This window comes from Bubalus bubalis, chromosome 3, assembly GCF_019923935.1.
Source record: "Bubalus bubalis isolate 160015118507 breed Murrah chromosome 3, NDDB_SH_1, whole genome shotgun sequence".
In the NCBI taxonomy this organism is placed as follows: Eukaryota; Metazoa; Chordata; class Mammalia; order Artiodactyla; family Bovidae; genus Bubalus; species Bubalus bubalis.
In genome coordinates, this window is record NC_059159.1 from 14866159 (window position 1) to 14883181 (window position 17023).

The 17023-nt window shown below is 51.2% G+C and overlaps 1 protein-coding gene across 1 annotated transcript in view; it reads left to right on the plus strand.

Annotated features, from left to right (window-relative positions):
- Positions 1–17023, plus strand: part of SCN4A (sodium voltage-gated channel alpha subunit 4) — a 52713-nt gene that overhangs the window by 1065 nt on the left and 34625 nt on the right. The window lies entirely within an intron of this gene.

Here is a 17023-nt window from a genome sequence, read left to right on the forward strand (position 1 = left end):
TCTCTGGGGGACTCAGAAGGAGACTGGAGCTGGGGTGAGGGGGTTGGAGGTCAGGGAGGCAGGGGTATGGTGCCAGGGCAGAGCACAGCCCCCCGCCTTCGCTTGCAGAGCTGGGCACCCAGGACCCTGGGAGGGAGCGTGGGCAGGGGCTGGCCGAGAAGGCCTGACGGCCTGAGCAGAGACGGGAGAAGGTGTTTTTGGAAGCTCATGGAGCTGAAGGGAGGTTTGTTTTGTGTGTGTTGGAGGAGTTTGCTCAAAAGATCGAAGATGCTGCATGTAGAAGGCCTGGGGAGGGGGGTGGGATGGGAGGCTTCCAAGAATGTACTGGTAGGGGCAGGGGGGCCTGAGCCCCTTCCCACTGCGCCCCGTTAAGTACTGTGTCCCAATGCCCCTCACCCTGCTCAGGGCATGGGGTCAGGGCAGGGGGCCAGGTCCTGATGAGAGCTTGTGACACCCCCCTGTGGGGAGATGGCTTTCCAGGTGGAGATTAGACAGGTCCGCCTCCGATTTATACTGCCTGCTGCAGGCGTCTGCCCCAGAGCCCAGGAAGGCTAGAGCCCAGGGGAGCCTTGACATGATGTAATTGTTGCTCAGTCTTGTCCGACTCTTTGTGACCCCATGGACTGTAGCCCACCAGGTTCCTCTGTCCATGGGATCCTCCAGGCAAGAATACTAGAATAGGTTGCGATGCCTTCCTCCAGGGGATCTTCCCAACCCAGGGATCAAACCTGCGTCTCCTGTATCTCCTGCATTGGAGGCAGGTACTTTACCGCTGAGCCACCTGGGAAGGCTTGAAGGCCATTTAATTCGGCCCCTAAAGATGAGCCAGCTCGGGGAGGGCAGCTAGAGACGTTTCCATGTCTGTCTAGTCTGGAGAGGGGAGGAGGCTGACAGAAGTTGGGGAGGAACCAGAGGTGAGTGTTGTCACTCGTCTGTGGTGGCAGTGACTGAACCCAGGTGTGCAGAGCTGGGGTTGGGGGCAGGTGTCAGAGGGCTGGTTCTCCCAGAACCCTCCAGCTTCTTCCAGGGACATCCCTAGTCCCCTGCTCGTGGCCAGTGGTGTGGATGATTATAGCCACTGCACTAGGATTTGGAGCCACGTCCCCTGTGTGGGATGATGCAGGAGCCCAGACATAACCCAAGGCCCACCCCCATCTTCATTCCTGGCAGCTCTCAGGGGATGGGAGGGGTTTGAGGAAGGTACTTAAGCATCCTTCCTAGGTGGTCCCATCCCTGCCTGGCTTCCTTGTCATTTTTGCATCGGGACCCGCATAGGGTGGAGGCTCAGGACTCAGGGTCGCCTCCAGCTCTAGACTGGCCTGAGTGTCAAAGTCTGCCAAGCCAGCTTCCCTGCCCTGACCCACCCAGGCCCAAAGGAGGAGAAGCCCTGAAGCTGATGCTGAAGGCATTGAACTCCTGGCCAGATGCTGGAGGTGGTCCTGACAAAGTCCCTGCCTTTGGGGGCAACTCTGTCCACCAGAACAGAGAAAAGCATGGGTGATGGCAGGAAGGGGTGGGTTTAGAGAAGGCTCCCAGGGGAGGCAAGGCAGAGAGGAGAGAAGGGATTGGACCCTCCAGACCAGAGTGGGAAGGCTCACTCTCTCCAGGTGATAGGATAGATGCACAGAAGGGACATGAAAGATGTGAGCCCAGGGGCCTCGGAGAGCAGGTAGAGAGAAGGCGGGGGAGGAGGAGGGGGTGTCAGCAGCCCCAGTCCACATTACACAGACCTCTGTCCCTCGAGTCCTCTTAGAGGGAAGGCTCAGGTTCAGAGGGCCCTGTCACTTACCTGGGGCACACGGCTTGTGAGGGGCCAGGGCTCTGTCCACAGTAGCCACGGCCCCTACTCCCTGGGGCAGAGCTCTCCCCCAAGACCCTGGGGGCAGTGGGTCCCCGGTTGCATCCCTAGGGGTCCCCAACTCTGCAGAGGCAGGAACGGGCCCGGGCTCCCCACGGCGCCATTGGAAGGTGTTCATGGGGCTGGGGAATCCCAGGGTCTCTCCGCCTCCGCCACCCCAGCCCCAGGCCTTTCATGTGCTCTGGCCCCCATTCTGCCTCGTCAGCACAGCTATTTTTATTCCCTGCAGTTTTCAGTCAACAGCCCTTGTGTGTGTGTGTGGCGGGAGGGGCGGCAGGGCATGGGACAGCCAGAGGAGTGGGAGGAGCTCAAGGAGCCCACTGGGCAGTAGGGATGGCAGGGGAGCCATGGTGCCCCTCAAAGGGCAGGCTGCCCCCTGCCCACCGCAGGCCTCCCTGCCCTCTGCTGGGAGGCCTAGCAGAAATGCACAGTGCAAAACCCACAAGAGTCACCAGACCCCACTCTGTTTTTGAACTGGTTTGTGAAACCAGGTGCCAGCCCCTCCTCCACCCCTACAGGGGCTAGAAGGTCATGGCCCAGTTTAGACACTGGGGTGATGATATACCTTAGTGGTTCAGAGCCAGGGTCTCTTCCGAGAGCCCCAGGGGTCAGGTTTCCAGCCCCAATTTACTATATAAATAACACCTGGCAACTTCCTTATCCTCTCTGTACCTCCGTTTCCTCATCTGCCAAATGGAATAATAACAATAGGATCATGTCAGGATTACATGAGCTCACTGCATGTGAAATGCCCAGCATAGTGCTTGGCAAGTATAAAAGTGTTAACCAGGAATTCATTATTGCGCTTGTTATCAGGTTATGACTCTGAAATAAATGTCTCGTTGTTGGGGGGTTGGGAGTAACAGAAGGGGAGAAGAAGCTACAAGTTGGGGGTGCCTGGTAGGAAGCATTAGACCTGTTCAGCTCTGGGTACCCTACATACCTGGGAGGAGGTGGGTTTTTTCCTACCAAGAGACGCTTTTATCATACCAACAGCAGAGCTCCCCTCATGAGAGTGTGTGGTTTACAGGTATTGCCTTAAGCGCCGTGAGAGTAAAGGACAAAGCTGAGCTTCCCCCTACCCCAGCCTCCCATTTTAGTAAGAGCTGCAGGTGACTCTTATCTTTTTTGAGGCTTGTTAAGTTCTTGATTGGCCTAATTTGGGAGAAGGATCTTCCACGGGGTCACTGGTGAGAAAACATCCCTGGAACAGTTTCTGGGGTTGAACCAAATTCTCTGAGTGGCTAAAGCCAAGCTGATGAAGGGGGGGGACACCCCTTGGGGGTTTAGGTTATAGGCTCAGGTTCTGCGGGCCGCTTTTCCTAGCGCTCTTCGTCCAATTCCCTGAGCCCAGCAGGGACCTAGAGCCCATATGTGGGGTGAAAGGGGTCAAAGCCCATGCTACCCAGATGGTTAGGGGTTGATGGAGGGAAGCGGGGACAGATTGGCCCTGGAACTCTCCAGGCTCAGAATCAGTTTTGAACCATCCTCTTCTCACCCTCTGGGTAGACCTAAGGCAGAAAAAAGGCCTGGCAGCCATGGTCTGGGAGTGGGGAGAGTGCGTGGCAGAGAGAAGAACAGAGGCTGGCAGCTCCAGGGGCTGACCTAGGTGGGAGCCCGCAGGGTGAGGGGAGGCAGCCCGGTGTGCAGGGGTGAGTCTGCCTGAGGATGGGCAAGGTGACTGTGGACATGTGTGTAGACAAGGCTGTGCACACACAATTTGGAGGGGGACCATCCATGGAGCCCCCATCACCATGCTTGGGGGCACCTTTGAGAGAGCTAGCAGAGGGCAGGAAGCCCCAGGCTTGGGTGGAACTAATTAGCCTCCCCACCCCTTGGAGCAGCTGGGAAATGACTCATAGAAGCAACGAGGGAGTGAGCGAGTGTGTGTGTGTGTGTGTTGTGTGTGTTGGGTGTGTCTGTGTAGGAGCAAGCTGGCTGCTGAGGAAGTTGGGAGGGTATTTTAGAGTTGATTGGTGCAAATGAAAAACCAGACCTCGACAAAGGCTCTTTACCAAACTACAGGTGGGGGCCCTTAATCCCCACCACTCCCAACTCCCAACTCGAGGCCCCAGGAAGCCTGAGCCTGGGGCCTGCCAGGGCTTGCCAGACGCCCACCCCAGCCCACGCCTTTCAGGGGCTTGGCCTGAGGACTCTGGTCTGTCCTTTGAAGAGGACAGACAGGTGAGGCTCAGGCCAGCCCAGGGGGAAACTGGAGGGGACTGCAACCTGGGCGTGCCCTGGGCTGGGGGAGGGCAGCCGGCCGAGCACCATCCCCCGCTGGGCGAGCCAGAAGGAGGTTGTGTTTGTGGTAGCAGGCACGTGGATTTGGCCCCTCCGAGAGCCACATTCGAATCCTGGCTGCACCTCTTAGTCGCTGGGATGATGAATGTGAAGCACTTGAAACAGGGCCTGGCATGCGTTAAACACCAAATGAACGTACGGATGGCTGCTCTCGATCAAGAAATAATTCTCAGTGCTAGATTTCTAATTTTAAAAAATAGATATACAACAAGCAACAAAGCTTTACTGTCTAGCACAGGGAACTATAGTCAATATCTTGTAAAAACCTATAACGGAAAATAATCTGGGAAATGATAGGTGTATATTATAACTGAATCACCTTGCTGGGCATCTGAAACACTAAGTCAACTCTACTTCAATGAAATATATTGGGCCTCCATCTCTCAGGCCCACACATGTCAGGATAACAGGTGAATGCACTGAGGTTTGGGGGTCAGAGGAACCAATGCACTCCCACTCCTAATAGAATCTTCCTCGAGCCGATGCTGATGAGGCCTGGAATTTACACCTTGAGATAAGATCAATTCTTTTGATTTAAGGCTCAGTCTTGGGAGAGGAGGGGCTTCCCTCATATGCAGGAGACCCTGGTTTGATTCCCAGGTTGGGAAGATCCACTGGAGAAGGGATAGGCTACCCATCCAGTATTCTTGGGCTTCCCTTGTGGCTCAGCTGGTAAAGAACCTGCCTGCAATGCTGGAGCCCTGGGTTTGATCCCTGGGTTGGGAAGGTCCCCTGGAGAAGGGAAAGGCGACCCTCTCCAGAATTTGGTCTGGAGAATTCCATGGACTTCATGGGGTCGCAAAGAGTCAGACACAACTGAGCAACTTTCACTTCACTTGGGAGGGAAAACCCATTCCTGGGAGCCCCATCTCGAGGCAAACAGTAAGTGGAAAATAAATGTGGCCACATTACAATCATTCTTTCCCCATAGGCAGGACAAATCATCAGGCTGGTTAAATCAAAGGGAGGCTTATTTCAACCCAGTGAGCCCCAACTGGAAAGTGTCATCAGCGTTAGCCCACCCCTTGTCCAGGGTAACCCCTCCCCATCCCCCCACTGTGTGACCCTGAAGGTTTCCAGAACTCTCATAGCTCCTGAGTGTCCAGAGGTTTCTGCATTTGGCTCCAGGCTGCCCTCCAAGACCTCTTGGAGCAGATTTCCTCCACAGAGAGTGTCAGACCAGAGGGGAGGACCATCTGGAGTGACTTCCTCCAGGCCCCTGGCCTGCCAAGGCCGAGGCTCTAAGTGCTGGCAGAGAAACAACACAGCTACCCCCTTCCTATCCCTACCCCTAGCCTGCCCCGGCTGAGAAAAAGCTATGATTTGAGATTTACAACTAGGGGGATGGGAGGTAGAGATCCATTTTGCATTCTTGGTGCTGGGCCACAGCAGAAATGCAGGAATTTGGGAAGCAGGCCACCAGGATGCCCGGTGCTGTCTTTGGCCAGGACAGAGAAAGTTTGATCTGTTTCAGCCTCCCAGAAAGTCCTGAGTCTGAGCCCTCACTGCAGGTGAAGCTTGAGGGTTGGCTGCAGCTCTGGGTAATTTTGGAGAAGGCAATGGCAACCCACTCCAGTACTCTTGCCTGGAAAATCCCATGGGCGGAGGAGCCTGGTAGGCTACAGTCCATGGGGTTGCGAAGAGTTGGACACAACTGAGCAACTTCACTTTCACTTTCACTTTCATGCATTGGAGAAGGAGATGGCAACCCACTCCAGTGTTCTTGCCTGGAGAATCCCAGGGGCAGGGGAGCCTGGTGGGCTGCCGTCTATGGGGTCGTACAGAGACGGACATGACTAAAGCAACTTAGCAGCAGCAGCAGCAGAAGCAGGGTAATTTTGCTCTCAATCCAGAGAGAAACAGCCTGAGCCTGGACTGCGGCTTTACTAGAGACGAAGGGCATGCTTGGTTGGCAAGAGAGATGGTGACTGACCAAGGCCAGCAAGTCATCCACCATCTCTGCATCCTGGGAAATGTGCCCTAGAGTGAACGGGAAGGCTGTGAGGGGCAGGTCTCATCCATTCTCAGTCTTCCGGAGGTTTCCCACAGCAACTGTTACCAAGCTGGCAGGGCATGGCTGAGGCTCCTTGAGGGGTTTCAGGCCATTTCAGTGCAGCTAGGTGGTTTGAAGGACCCTCACTGGAAGCTTGGTGTCCCAAGAGAGAAAGTTCTAGAAGCATATAGTGGCAGGAGGTGGGGATGTCTGTCATGAGTTTTGTTTGGCCAATTATTTGGGACAATTAGGATCATAGGCACTCAGCTGTGAGGGATTGGTCTTGAGTGGGAGAATCAAGATATTACAAAAGATTGCAGGTCAAGAGGTGCACTTAAGTGGAGATAGATGGAAAATCCTACACCCAAATTTGGGCTTCCCAGGTGGCTGAGTGGTAAAGAATCTTCCTGCCAATGCAGGAGACATGGGTTCAATCCCTGGGTTGGGAAGATCCCTTGGAGAAGGAAATTGCAACCCATTCCAGTATTCTTGCCTGGAAAATCGCATGGACAGACGAGCCTGGTGGCCCTACAGTCCATGGGGTCACAAAAGAGTCAGATGTGACTTAGTGACTGAACACCACCTGAATTTATATTAACCTTACATCCTGAAACTCTGCTATAATCATTATTAGTTCCAAGAGGGGGTTTGTTTGCTTGTTTTTAGCTGATTCTTTTGGGTTTTGTACAAAGACAATCATGTCATCTGTTAACAAAGACAATTTTATTCCTTCCTTCCTGATCAGTGTAACTTTCATTTCCTTTTCTTGTCTTATTACATTAGCTAGAACTTCAGTATGCTATTGAAAAGGAGTGGAGAGAGGTGACATCCTTTCCTTGTTCCTGATCTTAGTGGGAAAAGTTCCAGTTTCTCACCATTAAGTACTATGTCAGCTGCAGGATTTTTCAGGAAAATGTTCTCTATCAGGTTGAGGAAGTTCTCTTCTATTCCTAGTTTGCTGAGAGCTTTTATCATGAATGGGTGTTGGATTTTGTCAAATTCATTTTCTATATTCATTGATATGACCATAGGATTTTTCTTCAGCCTGTTGATATGACAGATTAACATTAATTGATTTTTGGAACTTTCCTGTGCTAATTTTCTTAGCACAGTGTCTAAGACTCTGTGCTCCCAATGCAGGCAGCCCAGTTCCATCCCTGGTCAGGAAACTAGAACCCACATGCCACAGCTAAAAAAAAAAAAAAAAAAAAATGATCTGGCACTCTGCAACTAAAACCCAGCAGAGCCAAATGAATAAATAATTATAAAAATTAACTGATTTTCTAGTGTTGAATCTGTGCTGCATACCTGGGGTAAATCCCCTTTGGTTGTAGAGTATAGTCCTTTTTATATGCTGTTGGATTTGATTTGCTAATATTTTGTTGAGCTCCACCTGGATTTAAAAGAGAAAAGTCAGTTGCATAATTACAGGATGGTGAAACTCTGATGTGGCCACAGTTCATGATGAAAACTCCAGGGGTGTCTGTAAACTCCCCTTGTAGGTGGGCTGCTGAAAATGTAAATGCCATCTTGGGATGAATGAACACAATGGGTGTCCAGGCCAAGGAGAAAAGGCCTGTCTCTTTGCGGTCAGACTATATCTGGAATTGGGTGTTCCGATCTGGCAGCCCCACAGAGGGAGACAATGCCGGGCTGGACACGCCCCAGATAAGAGCTGCCTCACCCTCCAGCGTCCTCCCCCTCGGCTCCCTGCCCAGGGACAGCTGGCCCTAGCCTGGCTCCCTGACTCCCGACCCTTCCTTTCACACCCCTTGCCTCCAGATTCCCAAGACTTCAACCCCGACTTGCGCCCAAACTTCCGTTTTGACGCAGTTTCCGACGGAGCTTCTCACTTCCTAACTGAGTTCTGGTGCCCACGGAACAAGGTTTTAGTCTTGGCTGAGCCTTTCATTTATCATTCTCTAAAATTATCTTATTTGCTTCCCTATTTATTATCTGCCTTCTCCCTCGGGAATGCAAGCTCAGTGAGGACAGGGACTTTGCCACTCCTGTATCCCTGGCTCCCCAAACAGAGCCCTGCATAGAGTGGATGCTCAGAACATGTTTGTTAAAGGAATAAATGTGTGGTCTGGGGAGTATGGAGTTACTGCTCCTTTCAAGGCCTCAGTTTCCCCATCTGCAGAATGAGGGAGTTGGACTCCATGTCTCTGGTCCTTGCAAATCTAACATTCTTAAATTCAGTGGTGGGGGGGAGGGGAGGGGCACTGCCTGACGGTCCAGTGGCTAAGACTCCACACTCCCAATGCAGGGGACACAGGTTCGATCCCTGGTCAGGGAACTAGATCCCACATGTTGCAACTAAAGCAGCAACAAAGATCAGAGAGGCCGAGTGCTGCAACTAAGACCTGGCACAGCCAAAAAAAAAAAAAAAAAAATTGAAATAAATATTAAAAAATTTTCCATGGGAAGAGGTTCCCCCAGGCCCTCAAACACCACATCTCTGAGGCCAGAGACTGATCCTGTGGCTGGTGGAAGGAGGGTTTGAGCTGTCACATGGCTCCCTTTACTCCAGGCTGGACTTGAGGGGCCATGTGGTGATCTGCCTGCAAGACACCCAACCCACTGACATGGGACATTATCAGTGCTTGTCCCTGCCAGAAAGTCGCCGTGTGTACACCCCAGATGTCTTTTCATTCTTCACTGGGGCCACTGCAAACAGCACAGCTTGTCATTCTGTTCTAGACATACCCTTAGGGTGAGCAGGGGGCACCTAGACACTGGCCAATGTAAGCAACCCAGCACCCCTGGGAGGGGCTTTCCAAACCAGGGGGATGAAATCCAGACTCCCAGATGTGGTCTTCAAGGCCCTGGCCTAGCTGCCCAGCCCACTTCCCCAAGGCCCATTAACAGGGATTCCCTGGTGGCTCAATGGTAAAGAATCCCCCAGTCAATGCAGGAGACATGGGTTCAATCCCTGCTCTAGGAAGATCCCACATGCCACGAGGCAACTAAGCCCATGCTCCCACAACTACTGAACCTGTGCTCTAGAGCCCAGGAGCTGCAACTACTGAGCCCATGAGCTACAACTACTGAAGCCCACATGCCCTAGAGCCCATGTTCCACAACAAGAGAAGCCACCGCAACGAGAAGCCTGCTCACTGCAACTAGAGAGTAGGCCCCACTCAACAGCTAGAGAAAAGCCCACACAGCAACAAACACCCAGTGCAAACAGAAATAAATAATTTTTTTTTAAAAGCCCATAAACAGATTCCAAACCCTCCAAAGACTGACACAGGGTAGCTCCCTAGGTCCTGCTTCTGCATTTGCTCTGGCTGTCCCTTCTTCCTAGAGTGTCCTTCCTTTTCACTTCCCTGCATCCATAACTCCTTCATCCTTTGTGACTCAACTGAAAAGGCACATCTTTACTTTCCCTGGTCTGGAAGTCCCCACTCAGCCACCCGAACTCCCGTAGCACAGTCAACTCCCTTCTTTATTTATTTATCTTTATTGGAATATAATTGCTTTATAATATTGTGTTAGTTTCTGCTCCCTTCTTTAGGGAGGACATCTCTGTCTCCTCATATCACAGCTTCTGTGCCCATGTCTCCCCAGCTATCAACTCTTGGAAGGAGGGATGCATAGCTGGTGCATCTTTGTGTCCTACTCAGGGCTAGCTCAGCTTCTGACTTATGAACAGAATGAATGGATGGATGGGTGGGTAGATGGATGGATGGATGGGTAGATGGATGGAGAGTGGGTGGATGGATGGATGGGTGGGTGGATGGATGAATGAAACCTTTCAGAATCCATCTTATTCCCAGAAAGATCTATATCCAAGGCCTCATCCACTCACTGAGTGTCTGCCAAGTGCCCAGGCCTGGGACCAGCCGTGGTGATCTGGACAGACAGAGTTCCTGCTCTCTTGGCATTTTGGTCTGGTGAAGGAGATAGACAAATAAATTAGGCCAATAAACAAGTGATTACGAATTATGATAAATAATGTCAAGGAAAATACATCATCATGGAAAGTACAAGGAACTAGGACAGAAAGATGAGGAGGAGAAATCCTCTTGGAGAAGGGACATTAGAGGCTTGATGGGAAAGTGAGCAGGAAGAGCCATGTGAAGAGATAGGAGACAAGAGCTCCAGAGAGAGCAAAGGTCCAAAGGCAGATGTGAGTTCAGTGGTCAAGAAGCTGGAAGGAGGCCAGAAGGACGGGGGCAGAGTGGGCAGGGAGAACAGATCAGCAGACAAAGGTGAAGAGGTATAGATAGGGGCTGGATCACCAGGGCCTTGGAGGCCACTGAAAGAAGTTTAGGTTTTATTCTAAGCATAATAGGACATTACTGGAGAAATTTAAGCAGGAGAAACAATATGATTAGTTTCTTATTTTTAAAACAGTACCTGCTGGGACCTCCCTGGTGATCCACTGGCTAAGATCCTATGTTCTCAAGGCAGGGGGCCCAGATTTGATTTCTGGTCAGGGAGCTAGATCCCACAGGCCACCACTGATGATCCTGCCACAACGAAGATAGAAGATCCTGCATGCCGCAACTAAGACCTGGCACAGATAAATAAATAAAATATTTTTTTTAATGTTTACATAAACCAGCACCCACTGCTTTACTAGACTGGTTTGGAGAGGGCAGGGACAAAAGCAGGCAGCTATTGCAAAAAAATGTTGTGATACGGACCGGGGTGGGTGAGGGGAAACAGAGGTTGTATGTATTTTGGAGATGATATTAATAGAACTTTGGACAGGCCGAATATAGAGATGAGGGAGAAGAAGAATTCACAAAGACGTCTCAGCTTTTGATTTGAGCAAATTTGAGGCTTGGATGGATGGTGGTACCATCTCCTGGGTTGAGGAAGAGGGTGAAAAAGACAGTGACCTTGAGAAACCTAACCTTGCGGTTGATATCAGAAATGTGGGCGGTCTTTTGTGGGCTGTGTCCTGAAGCTTAATAGTTGACTGTAACCCCTTTCGGGAGTGAAACCTGTTCTCCATAGTGGCTGTACCAGTTTACATTCCCACCAACAGTGTAGTAGGGTACCTTTTTCTCCACACCCTCTCCAGAATTAATTATCTAGACTTTTTAGCAATGTTGAATACTTCTTCATGTGCATTTTGGTCATCTGTATATCTTCTTTGGAGAAATGTCTATTTAGATCTTCTGCCCATTTTTTATTGGATTATCTGTTTGTTTTGAGAATATATTTCTGTTATCTTTTTATTTTATATTGGAGTATAGTTGATTCGGGGCTTCCCTAATGGCTCAGTGGTAAAGAATCCGCCTGCCAATACAGGAGATGAGGGGTCGATCCCTGGGTCAGAGGATCTGCTGGAGAAGTAAATGGCAACCCACTCCAGTATTCTTCCCTGGGAAATCCCATGGACAGAGGAGCCCAGCAAGCTATAGTCCATGGAGTTGCAAAAAGTGTCAGACAGGACTTGGGGACTAAACAGCAACAACACACTTGATTTTCAATGTTACATTAGTTTAGGGTGTACAGCAAAGTGATTCAGTTATACATATACATGTATCTCTTCTTTTTCAAATTCTTTTCCCATTAGGTTGTTACATATTATTGAGCAGAGTTGTCTGTGCTATAAGCAGGTCCCTGGGCAAATGTTTCATTCCAGATGCTATTGGTTGCTTGCCTATTATTATCCACATGGTGGGGTCCAGTAGCCAGTTGAGTATTTCAGTCTAGAGTTCAGAGGAGAGAGTTACCATACTCCTATAACAACACAATCTACAGTCATAGGAATGATGCCATCCAGACCCAGACAGAGCCCTGGGGCGAGGAAGAGGGACAAACACAAAGGTCATTGAGAAGGAACAGCCAGAGAGGCAGGAAGTAAAGCATGGGTGAGCTGTCATGGAGGCTGAGCGGGTAGAGCCTGCCCAGAAGCGGGCCACGGCCAACTGGGTTGAATGTTTCTAAGAGGTTGAGGGAGGTGAAGACAGAAACGTGTGCAGCAGACTTGGCAGCATCGAGACTGCTAGTGACTTGACAAAAGCCACTTTCGTGGAGTGTGGGAGGTGACACACGCCAGGTTGGAGTGTTTTGGAGAGGGAATAAAAGGTAAGGAAGTAAAGACAGCTGGTGTAGACACTTTCCAAGAAGTTTGTCCATGAAGAGAGGCAGAAAAATAGAGCGAGAGTGAAGGGAGGTGAGAGTTCCTTGGGGTCCAGCAGCTAAGACTCCATACTCCCAATGCAGGGGACCTGGGTTGGTTCCATCCCTGGTCAGGGAATTAGATCTCACATGCCATGATTCTAAGATCCTGCATGCCACGACTAAAAAAAAAAAAAAATTCCACCTGCCACAACGAAGATCAAAGATCCTTGTGCCTCAGCTAAGATCCGGTGCAGCCAGATAAATCAATAAAAATAAAATATCTCTTTAAAAAGAAGGAAGGGAGGCGTGGAGGCAGGAGGGTGCTTTTTGTCACCGCTACCATTATTTTGAAGATGGGAAAGCCTGGTCACTGAGAGGGAGGGGCTGGTGGTGGGAGAAGGCGAAGATACATAAAGGAGGAGGCCCTTTGGAAGACAAGTGGAGTGAGGGGCCCAAGCCGAAGTGGAAGTCCTGGTCTTGCCTCTTCTTCTGTTGGTAGGATGGAGGAGGAAGGGGCGGGCAGTGAGGCTAGGTCCATCGGTTTGACTGTGTGTCATGGATCCTGTGTGTGAAGACTGAGACCAAGTCATCAGCTGGGAGCATTGTGGGGAGGATGGGGAGGGGACAGTTGGAGGAAAGAAGAGAAAGCACGAAATGGTTCTCAAAAAGAAGAAAAGTGAGACTCACAGGGAAACCTATACTTAGAGGGTGGCACTCAGGGAAAACCTGGAGCTTATAATCACAAAGGCAATGTGAACCCAGCCAGGTCCTGCCTTGGCAGCAGTAGCGCCCAGCAGCTCAGGGCCCTGACTCCGGCAGAGCACAGCTGGGCTACCAGGTAGATGAAGGTTCCCGCTGGTGAGGGGTGGAGAGAAGGCTATCCTTAAGGGTATTTGCTTTTCTTTCTTCCTTTTAAAAACTGGACTGCCAGGGAAGCCCCCAAGGGAATATTTTTTACTATTATAGTGTAAGCATTTAATTGTTCAGTCGCTAAGTCACGTCCAGCTCTTTGCAACCCCATGGACTGCAGTGCACCAGGCTTCCCTGTCCTTCACTGTCTCCCGGTTTGCTCAAACTCATGTCCATTGAGGCAATGATGGCATCCAACCATCTTGTCCTCTGTTGCCCCCTTCTCCTCCTGCCCTCAATCTTTTCCAATGAGTCAGCTCTTCGCATCAAGTGGCCAAAGTATTTGAGTTTCAGCTTCAGCATCAGTTCTTCCAGTGCATACTCAGGGTTGATTTCCTTTAGGATTGACTGGTTTGATTTTCTTGCCATCCAAGGGACTCTCAAAAGTCTTCTCCAAAGCCACAATTCAAAAGCATTTTATTATAAAGGATAATAAAGGGTAAAAATGAAGAGCCAGATGAAAAGGTACACAGGGAGAAGTCTGGAAGGATTCCAAGCATAGAATCTTTGGTCCCCCAACAGTATTTTCAAGGAGGGATTATGATGGCTCTTGTAACTGAGGCTGGAAGAGGAGGGAGGTGAAGTCTGAGGGGCTGATGGAGAGGGAGGAATCTCAGGGTCAAGGGCAGAAAACAAGGAGAAGCTCAAGGATTACACAACCCGGCACTTGAGCTGAGTAGTAGGAGGTGGTGGAGGGGAGTGCTCAAAGCAGCCATATCAGAGGAGATCCAGTTTCTGTTCTGGATTTTAGTTCAGAGTGGGCTCAAAGGAGAAATAACTCAGGTGGAAGAGCCCTCTCATTCATTCATTCATTTGATAAACTCTTCTTCAGCATAAGGCACACAGGTGATCCAAAGGAGAAATCCACTCAGCCAGGGTTACCAGGGAAGGCTTCCTGGAGGTGGTGGTTCGTGTGTAGGTTGAGCCTGGAAGGACAAATTAAAGCTTTCCAGGGTAACAAAAAGAAGGAGCGCTTCAGGAGGCACGGGCTTCAGTGAAAAATTGTGTGGCCCATTTGTGAAAATGGAAGTAACATGGCCAGAGGGTGGGTGTGTGTAGAGAAGGGCTGGGTGGCAAGGCAGGAATCGGATCATGGAGGGCCTGGGAGCCATAGAGGAATGCAGACGCACTTTTTAAATAAATTTTTTATTATGCATTGGGGTCTAGCCGATTAACAATGTTATGATAGTTTCAGGTGAACAGGAAATGGACTCAGCCATACATGTACATGTATCCATTCTTCCCCAAACTCCTGTTCCATCCAGGCTGCCACATAACATTAAGCAGAGTTCCCTGTGCTTTATAGCAGGCCCTTGTTGGTTATGGATGCGTTATTAATCCAGCGAAGGATTAAGCAGAGGGTGACCTGAACAGATTTATGACTTTAGAAATGGGGGTAGAGACTTCCCTGGTGGTCCATGGTTAAGACTCCACTCTCCCAATGCAGGGGGCCCGGGTTCGATCCCTGGTCAGGGAACTAGATCCCACATGCCACAGCTAAAGATCCCTCACACTGCAACTAAGACCCAGTGCAGCCAAATAAATAAAAATAATTAAAAAAAAAAAAAGAAATGGGGATGGTGGATTGGAGGAGAGCCAGGTGGGAGGCAGGGAGGCAGATGGGAGGCTGTTTGAATGCAGCAGGTGAGGGGTGATGAAGCACCCCCTGCAGGATGGAGAGACAGGTGGGTGCTAGAGGGAGCCTTGGCGAGGTTGGGAACTGACCAGATGTGCCACTGGGATGATTTTGGCCATCACCAACCAAAACCGTTGCCTCCACTGGCCTAGCCAAGGAGGGCATCCACCCACTCATATAACACAGCAACCAGATGCTAAGTGGCTCCAGGGCTGGTGAAGAGGGGAGGAGGAAGCAGGGAATTTAGGACCAAGTGCAAATTCCAAAGGGAGGGATGAGGAGTCCACTGGGGGCCAGCTAGGGGCCAGCAGGAGGAAGTGCCAGGCTAGCTGTGCCAGCTGTGGGTCCCGTACCAATGTGCCAGGCACCAGTTCAGGGTGACCCCAAGCCCTGGTCTCTGAGGATTCTGGTAGGGGAGACAGACACCCATCACACAAGCAGGGCATGAGTCACCATTGACCTAAGAGCTGTGAAGGCTATACAAGAAGAGGAGCCGTGACCTGACCTGTCTTGGGGCCACTGCAGAGAGTGTGAACAGAAACCATGAAAGGAGGGGGATGGTGATTGTTCCCAGAGCAGAGGAGAAGGGCACAGGGAGAGGTACCTGCTGTGAAAAACAAAACCAAAAACAGGGCTGCAGACCAGGCCTTGGAGAAGCAGCATCTTCCTGGGGCAGGAAGAAAGAGCTCACAGAGCAGATGTAGAGAGAGCGGCCTGATGGGGAGGCCGCACTCTTCTCTCAAGAACAAAGGCTATGGGGACTTCCCTGCTGGTCCAGTGGCTAAGGCTCAGCACTCCCAATGCAGGGGGCCTAGGTTCGATCCCTGGTCAGGGCTTCCCAGGCGGTTCAATGGTGAAGAATCCACCTGCCAATGCAGGAGACGTAGGAGACATGGGTTCGATCCCTGGGTCAGGAAGAGCCCCTGAAGGAGGAAATGGCGACCCACTCCAATATTCTTGCCTGGAGAATCCCATGGACAGAGGAGCCTGACAGGCTACAGTCCATAGGGTTGCAATGAGTCAGATATGACTGAGCAACTGAGCATGCATGCATGGGAAACTAGATCCCACATGCCACAAGTAAAGACTGTGCATGCCACGCAAACAAATATTTCAAAACACCAGGCAAAAATAAATAAATATTTAAAAAGAAGGAGAGGCTATGGCTGGGAGATGCTTGAGGGAGGGTCAGCTGCGCAGAGACCACTAGGTCTGACTGCTGGGGGCTCTGGTGACTCTGGCCAGCAGTTTCCACCGGTGCTGGGGCCCAGGTTGGACAGTTTGTCTCTGGTTTTCTGTCATCCCACTTTGATGTTGTTGTTCAGTCTCTGTTGTGTCTGACTCTTTGTGACCCCATGAACTACAGCACACCAGGCTTCCCTATCCTTCACTGTCTCCTGGAGTTTGCTCAAACTCATGTCCATTGAGTTGGTGCCCATCCAACCATCTCACTCTCTGTTGCCCTCTTCTCCTCCTGCCCTTAACCTTTCCCAGCATCAGGGTCTTTTCCAGTCCGCTCTTCCCGTCAGGTGACAAAAGTACTAGAGCTTCAGCTTCAGCATCAGTCCTTCCGATGAATATTCAGGGTTGATTCCCTTTAGGATTGATTGGTTTGATCTCCTTCACTTGGGCTCCTGTGAAGGAGGGAGGGGGCAGCATCAGACCAGAGAATTGTGCCAAGCGGAGCCCATGAACCGGGAGGGTGCTCATCGGCCATGGCCTCTTCAGAGCCATCTGGCAGGTCAATGTCTTCTGTTCGGACAGTGAGACCAGTGATGGGGATGAAGGAGAGAAGGTGTGTGGCAAGTGGTGGGTACAATTGTGGGGTCAGTGTGAGGAGGGGTTTCAAGCTGGGTGTGCGCACTTCTGTGTGTGCACGAGTGCACACGTGTGTGTCCGTGCACACACACTCCCACGCACACGACAGGGCCGATGAGCAGCTGAGGGATGGGGTGGGCAGGAATGAGCAAAGTCATCCCCGTGGAAACACGACTCCCCGGGTGATGGGAGGGAGCAGCTGGGCAGTCAGGCAGGGGGGTGTGGCCTGCTCTGCCCAATGGTTCCGGCCGCTCCCCGGGCCACCCTCCCCACCTGTTGACCAAGCCTGAGGAAGTGCCCGCACTGGCCTGGGCACTGCTCGGGCGTCTGGGCCCACTGTGACAGAGCTGCCCTCCGGTGTAGCCCTGGGTATCTTTGGGGCCTCTGTCCATGGGGGCCTTGGGAAGGCTGTGTGTGA